This window comes from Chelonoidis abingdonii, chromosome 1, assembly GCF_003597395.2.
Source record: "Chelonoidis abingdonii isolate Lonesome George chromosome 1, CheloAbing_2.0, whole genome shotgun sequence".
Lineage (NCBI taxonomy): Eukaryota > Metazoa > Chordata > Testudines > Testudinidae > Chelonoidis > Chelonoidis abingdonii.
In genome coordinates, this window is record NC_133769.1 from 256,240,814 (window position 1) to 256,255,165 (window position 14,352).

At 42.5% G+C, this 14,352-nt stretch overlaps 1 protein-coding gene across 2 annotated transcripts in view; it reads right to left on the reverse strand.

Annotated features, from left to right (window-relative positions):
* ST6GAL2 (ST6 beta-galactoside alpha-2,6-sialyltransferase 2) overlaps positions 1-14,352 on the reverse strand; it is a 266,985-nt gene that overhangs the window by 166,683 nt on the left and 85,950 nt on the right. For both annotated transcript variants that reach the window (XM_075061314.1, XM_075061323.1), the window contains exon 2: positions 3,991-4,089. The gene's annotated coding sequence lies outside the window, so the exon portion shown is untranslated. The remainder of the gene's footprint in view (positions 1-3,990; positions 4,090-14,352) is intronic.

Genomic DNA, 14,352 nt, shown 5'->3' on the forward strand with positions numbered 1-14,352 from the left:
GCCTATTACATTAAGAAACTGACTACAGGTAAATCTCACCCTCAGAGATGTTCCAATAAGCTTCTTTCACAGACTAGACTTCTTCCTAGTCTGGGCCCAAGCCTTTCCCTGGTAGAGTTCTTCTTAGTTCCAGCTCAGGTGGTAACTAGGGGAATTCTCATGACTGGCAGCCCCCTTTGTTCTCTTCCAACCCCTTTTATAGCTTTGGTTCAAAGCAGGAATCCTATGTCTCTCTTTGGGTTCCCACCCCTCCTTCAAAAGGGAAAAGCACTAGGTTAAAGATGGATTCCAGTGTCATGTTCACATGTCCTGTGAGCCCTCCTCCAGTTTTTCAGGACTGGCCCATACGTGTGCAGTGGAGGCTTGAAGGTAAACAGGGCCAACTACAGTCAATTGTCCAGTCAATGGGAACCATCAAGATTCCAAACCACCATTAATGGCCCACATTTTGCATAATTATAATAGCACCTCAGAGTTATATTTCATATTCCTAGTTTCAGATACAAGAATGATACATTCATACAAATAGGATGACCAAATTCAGTAAATGATAAGCTTTGTAATGATACCTTACAAGAGACCTTTTGCATAAAGCATATTCCAGTTACATCATATTCACACTTACAAACTTATTTTATAAAGCATATGGAGTGCAAGGGCACAAGGTAATATCTTTTATTGGACCAACCTCTGTTGGTGAGACGGACAAGCTTTTAGGTCTGAAAAAGAGCTCGGTGCAGCTCGAAAGCTTGTCTCTCTCTCCAACAGGAGCTGGTCCAATAAAAGGTATTACCTCACCTTCCTTGTCTTTCTAATATCCTGGGACTGACATGGCTACACCTACACTGCATAGACCTCAGTGAGCAGTTGCCATTAGAACACAACATAACAAACATGGTGCAAGCAGATAGACTATAACAAAGCCACTGTTGATGCAATACACTCTTGTCAGATCAAAGTTGATGTAGGATGAGGAAAATATCAGAGTATATAGCAAACCTTTCAGGAAAATACAGACAGTTAAAACTATGAATAGGTATACACTATGTAAATGTGACACATCAAACACTCATCTGGCACAGTATGTATTGGTAATGAAAGGGAAATACATGGTAAATTGTGAATCAAATTGATCAGTTTTGCTTTGATGTAAACAAAGATGAACTAATTTTTGCTTTATTATTTGGAAGGAAGACTCCTAATTATAACCTACTATTCCAAAAAGCGCAATCAGAGTGGTTTCCGCCTCCCTTCCAAATACAAAGGATTGGCTCAACCAATCAAGGAACCAAAATTTATACCATGTAACCTCTTACCAATCAACCAAACTAAAAATTAAAAAAAAGTTAAGCAAATATTAGCTGCAATTTTTTCAGTGAAAATATGTCACAAAACATCTCTTTTTAAAAATGTGAAACATTTCGCAAAAATACCACAATTTTACAGAAGTTTTGCTATCATGAAAACAGGCAAAATTCAGTGACAAATGTTTTGCAAATATTCCACTCAGCTATTTATTATGCAGTAACCACAGCATCCTGATATATCAGTTTTCAAAACATTACAAGCTAGTTCTATTGTGCTGGCTAACTGGTGGCAAGACTCTAGAGCAAATCTCCTTTTTCAGGATTGAACTTGTTAGGCCAAATAGTCTCCTGGAACAAACGGGTGAAAATCCAGTGGTGTCATTTGAGATAAGTCCATTTACAGTAGCAGCATATTTAGCCTGTTGAGTATGTATCAATGTTATGGAAGCTGAAAATTGGACCAGGACCTCTGTGGTCTGTAGGCAGTGGATCATGATCCAAAAGAGAACTTCCTGCTGGCTCAGTCAGAGAATCGGTGCTAAACTTGTCTCAGCAGGAAAATTCTCTGCATATTTTTCAGTCCACATGAAAGAGCTGCAATACCTGTTGCTCTGCAGATTGATCATGAAGAAAGTTTTATATTGCAAATATTGGGTCTGATCCTTCTTCCCTTTGAAGTCAAAATAAAAAATCTCAAGACTGAGTGTTGCAGCATCAGAATGATCATTAGTAACTTTTTTTTTGCAGCATCCAATTTAAAGGATGGTAGTCATGGTAATTTTTATACATCTACTTTCAAATTATTTTTACACTTTTTTATACTTATTCTTAGGGGCCTTAATACAATTTATTTGTAACTCACACAATGTAGCCTTCCTCATTTCAGAGTCTGAGATTTTGTCCTGTCAGCATTATAGACTAACTCTCTGTAAACATTTTATGTGTGAAAACTAATCTGTTTTTGGTCTAGCAAGGTAAAATAAAAGTACTGCAAAGCCTTGAGAATTTTTCCCCTCTTGCTACAGCTCTATAAATCAAAAACTGATTAAGTTGTTTCTTTACATGATGCTACTAGTAGATTCTGCTCAAGGAGGCAATATGTTTTCCTTTTTGCTTTTATGGCACTTTTCTATGTACCATGTGGCTTGCTTTCTTTATCTCTTAATTCCTTGGCTGTTTCATTTTTGGGCCTCTCTTTATTTTGACATTTGGAAGTGTTGATAGTGTCAGGAAACTCTCCAAAGATTAGAGGTTCAGTTCAATTTGGATTAGCACCCATAAGTTTGGATCATCTGAAGCTTATCCAAATCAAGTCTGTAATATTTAGCTGGAAATATCATGAGAAAACGTGTTCCTGTGAGATTTCCAGCTAAATTTTGCAGACTGAAGAGGTTTTTGATAAGCTTTGGATAATCCTCCAGTCTATTAGGTGTTTATCTAGACAGAACCCAAATTCTAAACCTTTTGCAGTTTGTCCATTGCTGATTTTAACCTTATTCTACCACTATAACCTAGTGGGCTTTTTGACCACTCAAGCTACCTAGCCGAGAACCTTTTAGAATGTGAACAGTGCCATTCAACTATTAAATGCCAAAGGTCTTTGATGGTTAGTCAGTATTAGCTTTGGAGGGAAAGTGGTCACAAACTACTGTCCTTTAACACTTAGGGCTTGGCTACACTTACAGCACGTACAGCTGCCTGCACCCCTGCAGTGCTGAGTGAAGACACTACCTATGCTGATGGGAGAGCTTCCCCCATTGGCATAGTTAATCCATCGCCTGAAAGATGGTAGCTATGTAAATGGGAGAAGCCCTCCTGTAGACATAGCACTGTCAACACTGGGGGGCAGGGCCGCCCAGAGGATTCAGGGGGCCTGGGGTCTTTGGTGGTGGGAGGCCCCTGCTGCCAAACTGCCGCCGAAGACTCGGCACTTTGGCGGCAGGTCCCGAGGCAGAAGGACCCCCCCCGCCATGGGTCTTTGGGACACTTCGGCGGTGGGTCCCAGGGCAGAAGGACCCCCCGCCGCCAAATTGCCGCCAAAGACCCAGAGCGGAAGAAGCTCCGGGGGCCCCATGAGAGTTTTCTGGAGCCCGCGGAGCGAGTGAAGGACCCCACTCTAGGGGCCCCAGAAAAACTCTCGTGGGGGTCCCTGCGGGGCCCGGGGCCTGGGGCAAATTGCCCCACTTGTCCTCCCTTCTGGACGGCCCTGCTGGGGAGGGGGGCGGGGGGAGTGCCACATCCCTGAACAATTTAGTCATACCAACATAAGTTGCTTGTGTAGACCAAGCCTTACTGAGAGTTTTGTTATCATTTCTTGTTTGTTTTTCTGCCACTGAATGAGCTGTTTTTGTTACACTATTTGCTTGGTTTCACACATTCATTAAATTAACTATTTTTGTGTTTAATTATGTATTTTAATACTTTCCTCTATATGTTACCTTTTAAAACACAATAACTTAAGGAAGCCTTTTATTGGACTTTGATAATGCCAGTGTCAGAACTGGTATCATTTTTCATCAAAAAGGTCAATAAGGCTCAGAAATTACAATGATTGTTTCCGATAAGTAGACTCATGATGAGAAGTGCTTCTCCATCCCCAGGATTAGCATTCTCTGGAATTCTTTTTAAATGCCTCAGCACAAGTGCAAAGGACTGAACAGAAAATGCACGGAGACTGACCTACCTGTTCACCCTAGAAGTAGTCCTTTGGATCAGTCTTGAGGCAAGCAGGTGGAAGGATGTGAGGTGAGCTTGAACTGCCACTGTTTATGTTGTTCCTGCTCTGTGGATAAATAGAGAAATTCAGGAAAGTTAAATCTGTAATTTTCTGCAGCACTACAGTGACTTTTAAGTTAGTTTATGAATATATATAAAGTTTAAGGATATTTAATATGAACTGTAATGATTCTTAGCAAAATGGATCACTAAATATAGCTTATAAGAAAGGATCATAGTACCCATTGGGAAAGAACAAAACAAGTGTCTAGACACTTCACTTTATTATTGTCACATAACTATGGAAGCTAAAGGGACAGAAGGCAAACAGGGACAGAGTGACCAGCCATTGATGGCAACATTGCAATTTCTTTTTCTCTTATGTCCAACAGTGAAATAGGGAAGAGGCATGTATAAAGCATGGGAGATGCCAACATTAAACATGTTACCCAACGCAACACTATGAGAGCAAAAACAACGAGGAGTCCTTGTGGCACCTTAGAGACTAACAAATTTATTTGGGCATAAGCTTTCGTGGGTGAAAACCCACTTCATCGGATGCATGGAGTGAAAAATACAGTAAGCAGTATAAATATTACAGCACATGAAAAGATGGGAGTTGACTTACCAAGTGGGGGGGTCAATGCTAATGATGCCAAATCAATTAAAGTGGAAGTGGCCTATTCTCAACAGTTGACAAGAAGGGGTGAATATCAAGAGAGCTGGCAGAGGGGTAGCCAAGGCAAATTTTAGTGAGTGGGGCTGTGAGTGTGTGCCAGGTTGCAATGTTTGGAGGAGGGAACTGGGAGCAGACCTGCAGGACAGGAGCTGCCACTGCAGGGTGAGTACACAGTGGATTTGCTTTTCAACACATTTAATCCAAGGGCCTCCCCTCTGTACTGGGCCAGGAGACACATATATTTGCCTAGGGCCCCGCGACATATCCAGAATCTTCCCGTGACCCACTGGTGGATCAGGACCTACCATTTGGGAAACACCAAACTACATAACCATAGGTTCCTAACAGTAATAATGTTTGTTTCAAAGTACTGTGGGTCTAATATTCAAAAAAAGTAGTAAAAAAAGAATGTTAGGAATCATTAGGAAAGGAATAGATAATAAGACAGAAAATATCATAATGCCACTATATAGATCCATAGCATCTCCACACCTCAAATACTTCAAGTTCTGGTCACCCCAGCTCAAAAAAGATATCTTAGAATTGGAAAAGATACAGAGAAGGGCAACAAAAATGATTACAGGTATGGAACGGCTTCCATATGAGGAGAGATTAAAAAGACTTGCACTTTTTCCCTTGTAAATTGGATGACTAAGGGTGCATATGATACAGGTCTATAAAATTGTGACTGGTGTGGAGAAAGTGAATATTGAAGTGTTATTTACTCCTTCTCATAACATAAGAACTAGAGGTCACCAAATGAAATTAATAGGACACAGGTTTAAAACAAACAAAAGGAAGTATTTCTTCACACAATGCCCAGTCAACCTGTGGCACTCATTACCAGACAATGTTGTGAAGGCCAAAACTATAACAAGGTTCAAAAAAGAACTAGAAAAGTTCATGGAGGATGGGTCTATCAATGGCTATTAGCCAAGGTGGTCAAGGATGCAAACCCTTGCTCTGAGTGTCCCTAGCCTATTTGCCAGAAGCTGGGAGGGACAATAAGAGGTGGATCACTCGATGATTGTCTGTTCTGTTCATTCCCTCTGAAGCTCCTGGCATTGACCACTGTTGGAGGACAGGATAGTGGGCTAGATGGATCATTGGTCTGACCTAATATGGTTGTTCTTATGTAATTATGCCTCTGCCTGTGTGATGCTTGATCCAAGCCCATTAAAATCAGTGAGGATCTTTCCATTGACTTCACTGGGCTTTGGATAGCACTGTAGTCCGTTACAAGGTATAGAAGACGCGCACTGCCGTATTCTCCTTTTGTTGGATATATTGAGGAGCTCAGGGTGTGTGGGAAGGTCCAGTGTGTATGGCGCCATGGCACGGCCATGGCCCCTCCCTTCTATACATCTGTCAGCAGAACAGCACCGCCGGGAGCATCAAGAGCTGCTTCCCAGCATACCAGCCCCCAGGCACTGTTGCTTTGATGCTTCACTGTTTCCCCTTTCAAACCACACCATTGCTCCAGCACAGTTTTGCACTCTGGTATTCGTAAGACTCAATTGCTACAACCAACTCATCGCTTGACTTCAAAGGTCCATGAGCCTGAGTGGGATAAGCATAGTTTAATAACAAACGTGATCTTTAATTTACGGCACTCTTTAGTTTTTCTCATTTCAGGGGCCAGCATATGGTTGATATTAGGCACAAAAAAAAATTTTTTTTTAATAAGAGCACCTGCTCCCTCAGACATACTAAGTGGGAAAAGATTTTTCTTTTTTAAGTCAAACATTGATTATAAAAACATGACAGGAAAGTGTCTTGATATGGAAAAGCCTGTCATCTTTACTTTTTACGCTGGCAACAGCAGCCTGCTGTCCCTTCTGAAACTTAAAAGCATTTCACCAGTAGACACTGCAGTGAAACATTTCTCTAGTCGAAACATAAGTAGAAAGCCAGCAGTGGACTCAGCTAATTGTATTTGTGACAGATTTTTAAAATAATCAGTTGACTTCATCTTTATTTTTATGCCACAGCAACACAACTTATGCATGGCCCTTTCTCTACAGCTCCATCAGTGAAAGAGAAAGAAATGTGCTTTGATGGGATAAAAGGTTTCTGGAGTGCTCTTTACTGATAAGTACTTGAACCAAAGCCTTGAAAAGGCCATATTTCATTCTTTTGAAAGTGATCTTTTTTAAAACTTTCCCCCTTCGGGCCTACTGCAGAGATTTTGTTATTTAGTGCATGAGAGAAAATGTGCCTCATGATCAAACCTGATTTTCTCTTTCAAGAAATAAACAGATGCTCACACCTTGGACTACTGAAAGAGGGGAGATTTTTAAGTGAGAATAAAGAGCAATGCAAAAAAATGAAAGAGAAATAGATAAGTCAAAAATCATTTTGGAGAAATTGCAGGGGACCCAAGTGATAATTTTTATGCATTCATGGGATGGAGTGCAGAGGGGGAACTGAAATAATAAACACTACAATCTCATTTTTGTGCACAGATCTCTGGAGTAAAAAGGTGCTGTTTATCACACAGTTGCTCTTTACACTAGAACTGCATTTTAAGAATGATTTGCTATCTCATACTCAAGATAATATATCTTCATATTGTATATAATTGCTATTACATTGCCTAATTTTTCCATCATAGCTAAAAACAAATCATGTGACATGTTCATAGTGAAATATCTTAGAATCTATTTTGATCTCCCTTTATGGTAGATCCTGAATTTTTATTCTCTCTCTCTCTCCCTCTTCCTCTCCCCCTTTCCTCCCATGGGAAATTTATGTCTGTTCCTGGCATCTTTCCCAGTCTTCCCAAAAAACGGTCACAGAAATAAAGGATTCATTTTGGTGTTTTTGCACTTCTAGTGTATCTCTTGCATCAGTAAATTACCCTTCTTTCCTAGAAGAGGCCCTACCATATCCTGCACTGACCTCTTGATCTCTGTGTGCATGAATCATTTATTAGTTATCTTTCCCTCTCGAGTAACCTCCTTTTCATTTCCCACCTATTTCCTCCTGTTCTTTTTTAACAGTGTCTTGACTTCATGCTTCAGTTTTTCCAATCCCCTTCAGTTGCAGCTGTCTATAGCTCACAGTTGTCATCGCCATTTATAAGTCTACATTTGGCAACAGTATAATAGTTAATAATTTGCATTACAGTAGCATCCAACAAAGATCAGGTTCCCATTGTGCTAACTGCTATACACACACATACAGTCCCCTGCCCTGAAGAGCTTACAGTCTGAATAGCCAAGAAAAACAGAGTGGAATTGTATGTACAATTATCTTATTTGTGCCAATCAGAGTGTTTTTTAGACTTAGGCCTTGTCTACACTAACTCCGTAAGTCAATCTAAGTTACACTAGTTAAATTACATAAGTTAAAACATAGCTTCTGCCTCTCCTTGAGGTGGAATACTGAAGTCGCTGGGAGAGTGCTCTGCCATCGATTTAGCATGCTTTCACCAGACCTGCTAAATCAATGCTACTACTCTAAGTATGACAAAATTTCAGATAATCTTATCTTCTTTATTCTCCTCAGGACCAAACCAATCCTCCAAACTCTTTGGGGTTTGGTTATCAGTTCTATAATTACCCAAATAACTAGATATTAACATGCTACAGATTCAGTTCAGGAAATGCTTGGTTTCATATGCTTCTGGAAGAATACCAGGAGATATTGGCAAACACAGCATGTCTTAATGCCTAGCAGGGCCGGCTCCAGGCACCAACGCAGCAAGCAGGTGCTTGGTGCACCTAACGGAAAGGGGCGGCACGTACAGCTCTTCGGCGGCAGGTCCCTCAGTCCATCTCGGAGGGAAGGACCTGCCACCGAAGAATGAAGCAGCGGCGGTAGAGCTGCTGCCGATCACAGCTTTTTTTTTTTTTTTTTTGCCGCTTGGGGCAGCAAAAACGCTGGAGCTGGCCCTGATTCCTGGTTGTACTTAAAGTGAAGCAGCTAAGCTAGAAAGCCTTCCTCCTCAATTCACAGGAACACTAAACAGAGACATACACACTAGGCCCAGGCTTCAGAAGGAAGAAACTGGGCATAACATCATCAGATCTCGGAGATGAAAAATCTTTGACATTTTCTTACTTAGCTTGCGGCAAGGACAGGCTGAAGTGACTAATAGTGATAATGGTTTCAGCACAGTTGAATTTACTATGTGCAATTTATTAACTTTGCCTTTTCTGATATTCTAAGATGATCAGCAGTATTTGACAAGGAAATTGGAGAAAGTTTCTTGAAGCAACAGGAAAAAAATCATTAATCAAAAGGTATTACCATGTTGCTAAAACTGTAGGGATAGAAAGATATTTTTAATTTGAATTTCAGGAAATTACACAAACTTTATTTATCCAAGTGTTCTGTCTTTTGAATGCTTTGATGGGCACAATAGAAATTGAATTGAACAATAGAATTGCCAGTGCCAACAAAACAAGCAAAATTAGAAACCTGCATTGTAGTGTTTTCATAAAACCCACAATGGAGTTTGTAAATTCAAATGGATTTTTAACAAAACCTAACATCCATTTTTAATTACCTGTATTAAAACTGGCTCTCTGCATGGTTGAAAGACTTTGTTTATTCTGATGGCATTCCTGCAGGCCTAGGCCTGAAGAAAAACTATCCAATAAAAACAGAGCTGTCACTAGTGGCAAAAGTGGACTCAGCTGTGAACCCTGTGGGGTGACATTCTTCTTTCTCTGGGTGCTAGCCTTTCCCCACAGAAACACAGGCTATTGGAGGTGATGAGGGCCACCAGAAGTGTATGTATTATTTTGTTGTATTATATTAGTGCCCAGAGACCCCAACAGAGATCAGAGCCCCACTGTGCAAGGGGCTATGTAAATCAGTAAGAGTCCCTGCCCTGAAGAGCTTACAATCTAAATAAACACCACCAAATCGTGAGAGAAAGGAAGTATTCTTTCCATTTTACAAATGAGGAACTGAGGCACAGAGAGACCACATGACTTATCCAACATCACACATGAAGGCTGTGACAGAGTCAGGAACTGAGTCCAGACCTCGCGTGTCCCACTCCAGTGCCTTAGTTTATTTTGGGGGTTTTTGTCTTTTTTTAAAACTTTCTTTGGGCTTACTTGCTCAAGATCTCATGCAGCTTTTCAGGGGGAAATCACAATGAAACTGTAATTGTAGTCTAAAATGATGAAAATTATCATTGAACAAATGTATAAATTCATTCAAAAACAAAAAGGAGAACAGTGCAAAAATTTTTCATAGAGTGGGTAACTGGGACATGATTTTATTTGTTTGGCAATGGTTAATGTGTTATATATAGGCTGGAACGAGTGTGGGGGGAAGTTAAATATTCATGAAATGGATGAGAGAAAATAAATGGATTTTGGTTCTGAGTAATACAATGAAGGCAGAATCATGATGCAGAATGTTGGTAAAGGAATCCACAGGATCATAAATTGGATAAATAACAGACCATGTTTCAAATTCAAAGAGAGTATATGTAGGGTCACAAGTAGAATATTGCATACAGTTTAGATCACACACTTTAGAAAAGGTTATCCAGGGTTTAGAGAGGGAAAGGAGATTGGTTTGTGATATGAAAGGGCTGTTTTGCCATAGGAGGAAAGGCTCAAGAAATAAAGAACCTATTTATCTAGCTTAGGTATTACTAGCATCCTTCCCTGTAGTATTTCAACAAGTTTATCACATATAAAAGGGGGCTGAAAAAGGGAAGATTTTACTGCAGTTTTCAGATACTTGAAGAGAAATCTATAGTAGGAAATTAAGAGTTCTATTTGCAGTGCCGAGGGGTAATACATAGTCACAAATGAGAGCAGCAGAAGAGAAAATTAAAGCTAAGAATTTTTTCTCATGACAATGGTGACTGGAAAGTAGTACAGTTTGTGATGCATTTACAGCAAGGATGGCTATATGCTTGGAATTCTAAGTGTATGTATGTTTCTTGAGTAGCAAGACATACTTGCCAAAAAGAGAAGGAGGACTGGCTAGAACTTTTTGTTTTATTCCATTCACAAGTTCTGTTTGTCTCTCAGAAGGAATCCTAAATTTTACCTTATATAGGAAATCTTTTGGATACACCAAAGTCATGGAGAGCAACAAAGAGTTGATAGTTCTAAATTCTGATGCAGAAGGGATATAGAGAAAGATGAGACCTTGGAAAAGGGAAAAGAGGGTGATACAGGCTCATTGCCTGGAGGGGGGGGAGAGTTCTGAAGAGATTACAACAGTCAAGATAATAAGGTGATCAGTAGTAAAACTCAGGACCTACAATCAATTTAATACATTTTTATTTTTTTCCTTTCCTAGAAAGAGCAAAAGCAACTACCTTAGCTCTTACCCCCTTCTGCAAAAACACAGTGCTTTACACAAAGACATCCTTTGCAGCTATCAGATAGGATGTGCCATTAGGTGTCACAAACAGAACATTCTCTGGAATACCTCCTGTCTTCTTTCCTGTTCTACATTGACACTGATTCCATTTTGTAGTTTCAGAATTCAAATAACAAACAGATGAAGAAAACGTATGATGGAACAAGGACAAGGCAGATGCAGAGCAAAAATAAAATTAAATGACTGCTATTATATCCTGGAGGAGTAGCAGTAATGAAATAGCCCTAACATCGCTGCCAGTGAACTCCTTACTACAGCTCAGCTTAGACAGTCCGCTCCTCAGTGCTGCTCATGTAGCTTGCAAGATGTATCTCCCATTCATAGAAAAATGAAGGCACACAGCACAAATACTGCTCCACATATAGCATGTAAGGAGGCTGCTAATGTAGTTCTCTAAGAGCCCAGTAGGGTTGTTAAGGGTTAGCTTAAGTTTTCCATGTCAGTTGTACAGGAATCTAATGACAATGCAGCTGAATTGTGAATCATTTCAAACTTAGTACTAAAAATGGAAAATGACTGCTTCATTTTTGTAAATCAAATTTGAGCTTTATCTCTTTTCTTACCCTCAGGAGCTCATTAGTTGCTATGGAGAGCTTCAACACAAATATAATATTGTATGTACAGAAACATTACTCTAGCTGAGAACTCTAGGACAAATCAAACACTTCACAGGATTCAGAAGGAAATGCTAGCAGGATCTGAATGATGACTTTATAGTAAATATATACATGAGATTTCAAAAATTAAAAATATGAGGTTTACTAAGATTTGATTCACAGATACTAGTTTTCCCTTGCAAGATAGAGATGTCCTTTACGTTACTGAATGTTCTTTTCATTTATTACAGTTAAGCTAGAACAATGTATCGTGTATGTGAAAATGCACAAAAGCAGATGCAGAAATTTTGACTTAATCATATTATCAGGTCTGATAACAAAGCAATCAAAATGTTCAGTTGCCTAATGACACATAGCAGGACATGTGTTTATGAACCACCGAGACTGTCACTTTCATAGTATTTCAGATGAAAAAAATAACAAACAGCTATTTAAGTTCTTTATCTTTACCAAAGTTTTCCTCCCAATCTCCAACCTGATTCTTATGAGCCAAGGTTATTATTATTGTTATATATTCCCAGACTATCCCAGCAGCCAAGTGCTTCACCATATGGAATACTGCATTCCAATCATCTTATGGTAAACCTGTGGGTAATTCAAGTCTGAAACCTCAACAGACCAATTATACTTTTATGCTAAGAATTGCTCATGGTTTAGTGGATAAATCAGTTAACAGCTGGACAAGAGTTCTTTGTACAGTTTTAATCATTTTTATAGTCTCTAATAGCATGGTCAGATTAGTTGTAATGGCTTCACAAGAAACTAATTCCCTCTTTTGGAGAGAAGACACCAGTGTTGTTGGATGGCTGAAGAATAGTTAATTTCAGTAAACTCAGAACACAGGATTTAATGTTCTTCTTCGAGTGCTTGCTCATATTCATTCCAAGTAGGTGTGCGCGCGCCACGTGCACGTTCGTCGGAAGATAGCATTTTCCCCTAGCAACACCGGCGGGTCGGCAGGCACCCCCTGGCGTGGCGCCTTTGCGGCACCGTATATATGCCCCTGCCGACCGGCCGCTCTCTCATTCCTTCTTACCGCCCGTGTCGGTCGTTGGAACGTGGAGTGCGGCTTAGCTGACCTCCACATCCTAGCGTTTTCACCCGTTCTACATAGTTCTTAGTTAGTTAGTGTTGTTTTGGTAGTTGTTAATAGTTAATAGTTATAAGTATAGTTGTTAAACGTAGTTGTATATAGTTAGTGGCTGAGTATACCTCCTCGCCCGCTCGCGGACCCAGGCTCATGCCCAGCTCCCCGGCTTCAAGCAAGTGCTCGGCCTGTCGTCGGCGATGCCAACGGGAGACCCCACGAGATCGTTGCCTCAAGTGCCTGGGGAATCCATCTGACGGAGAAGTGCCCGCCATCTGCAAGTCCTTTCAAAACCGCGGACAAAAAGGAGCGGGGAACTCCACGTTTTTAAGCAGCTTTATGGAGGCCGCCCTGACTCCGGCAGTTCCGCACCGTGACCGCACACCGCACCCGAAAACCAACCGTCTTCGCACCGGGGACGAAGCGGTACCAGCCACAGCACCAGCTCGGGCACAACAGTTCCTCGTCTGAGCAGCAGACCTCGGCGGCGCTCGCTTCCACCTCAGGCCCGAAGAAGGCGAAGCTTCCTGCGGTGCGCCTCCGGAAACCGCAGTCTAGCCAGGAAGCCGTGCCGGCACACACCACTTCGCCCCGCACCGGTGCTTCCCGTACCGTCGACTCGGCCCGCATAGGGCCGTCGGTCCGGTGCTTTGATAGAGCCCCCGGCACGTGCGCGTGGTCGAGCTCACGATCCCGGAACTTCGCCGGAAAACCTTACGACGGCGCGGGACCTATAGCGCTCACTGAGCCTTCCCTGCCTCGCCCGCACCATCCGCCGGTGCGGGCGCTTCCCTCTAGCTGGGAAAGCCAGCGATGCTCCAACCCTCATCTCTTGGAGCACCGAAGGCGCCGTGTCCCGATCGAGATCTCGGCAGCCAACCGCTTCCCGCCAATCTCGCGCATCTCGACTTATTGGCCGGCTGGTTCTGTCCGCGCAGTCCCGGCAACCGCATCCTACTCTCGGCGCCGGTCGGTACTGCCGCGCACCGGTCGGTCCCGATCTACAGACCACCCCCCAGTATGTCGCCTGGCTCTGCTAGGCACCGCTTCCGACGAAGGTCCATCATAACCGTTCGGCGCACCCGATCCCGAGTCGACCCTCCCGGCACGCGCTGGTCGTAGGTCCCGGTCCGATCTCGGCACCGGTTCGACTCTCGGCAATCCGTTCCCCCGCATCCAGAACCGTCACTCGGCACACCAGTCCTAGGGTTTCTGCCCCCTTGGCCTTCCAGACCACCCTTCCGGCTCCTCGGCTGACCAGACAGCGTGCCTCTATGGGGAATGTGGGCCAAGAATCCGGACCCAGCCCAGCGATGGTCCTATCTGGACGCCTTGGGCGTACCATCAAGCCCAGGCGATCCTTTCCCCGCCGGCGAGATTGCTGGTGCAGCTCGAGTGCCAGAGGCACCATTCAGCGTTCCTGCCTCCGGCAACCGATGTGCCGAGTCCACAGGACCCACGAGGCACCCTCGAACCGAGCCATGCTCTGGATCAACAACCTGCAGGGGAGCCCTGGTCCCGGTCTTTCCTCCTCCTTCCTCCCCAGATGAGCAGAGTGGCGGGCACTTCGACCTCTGGCCCGCC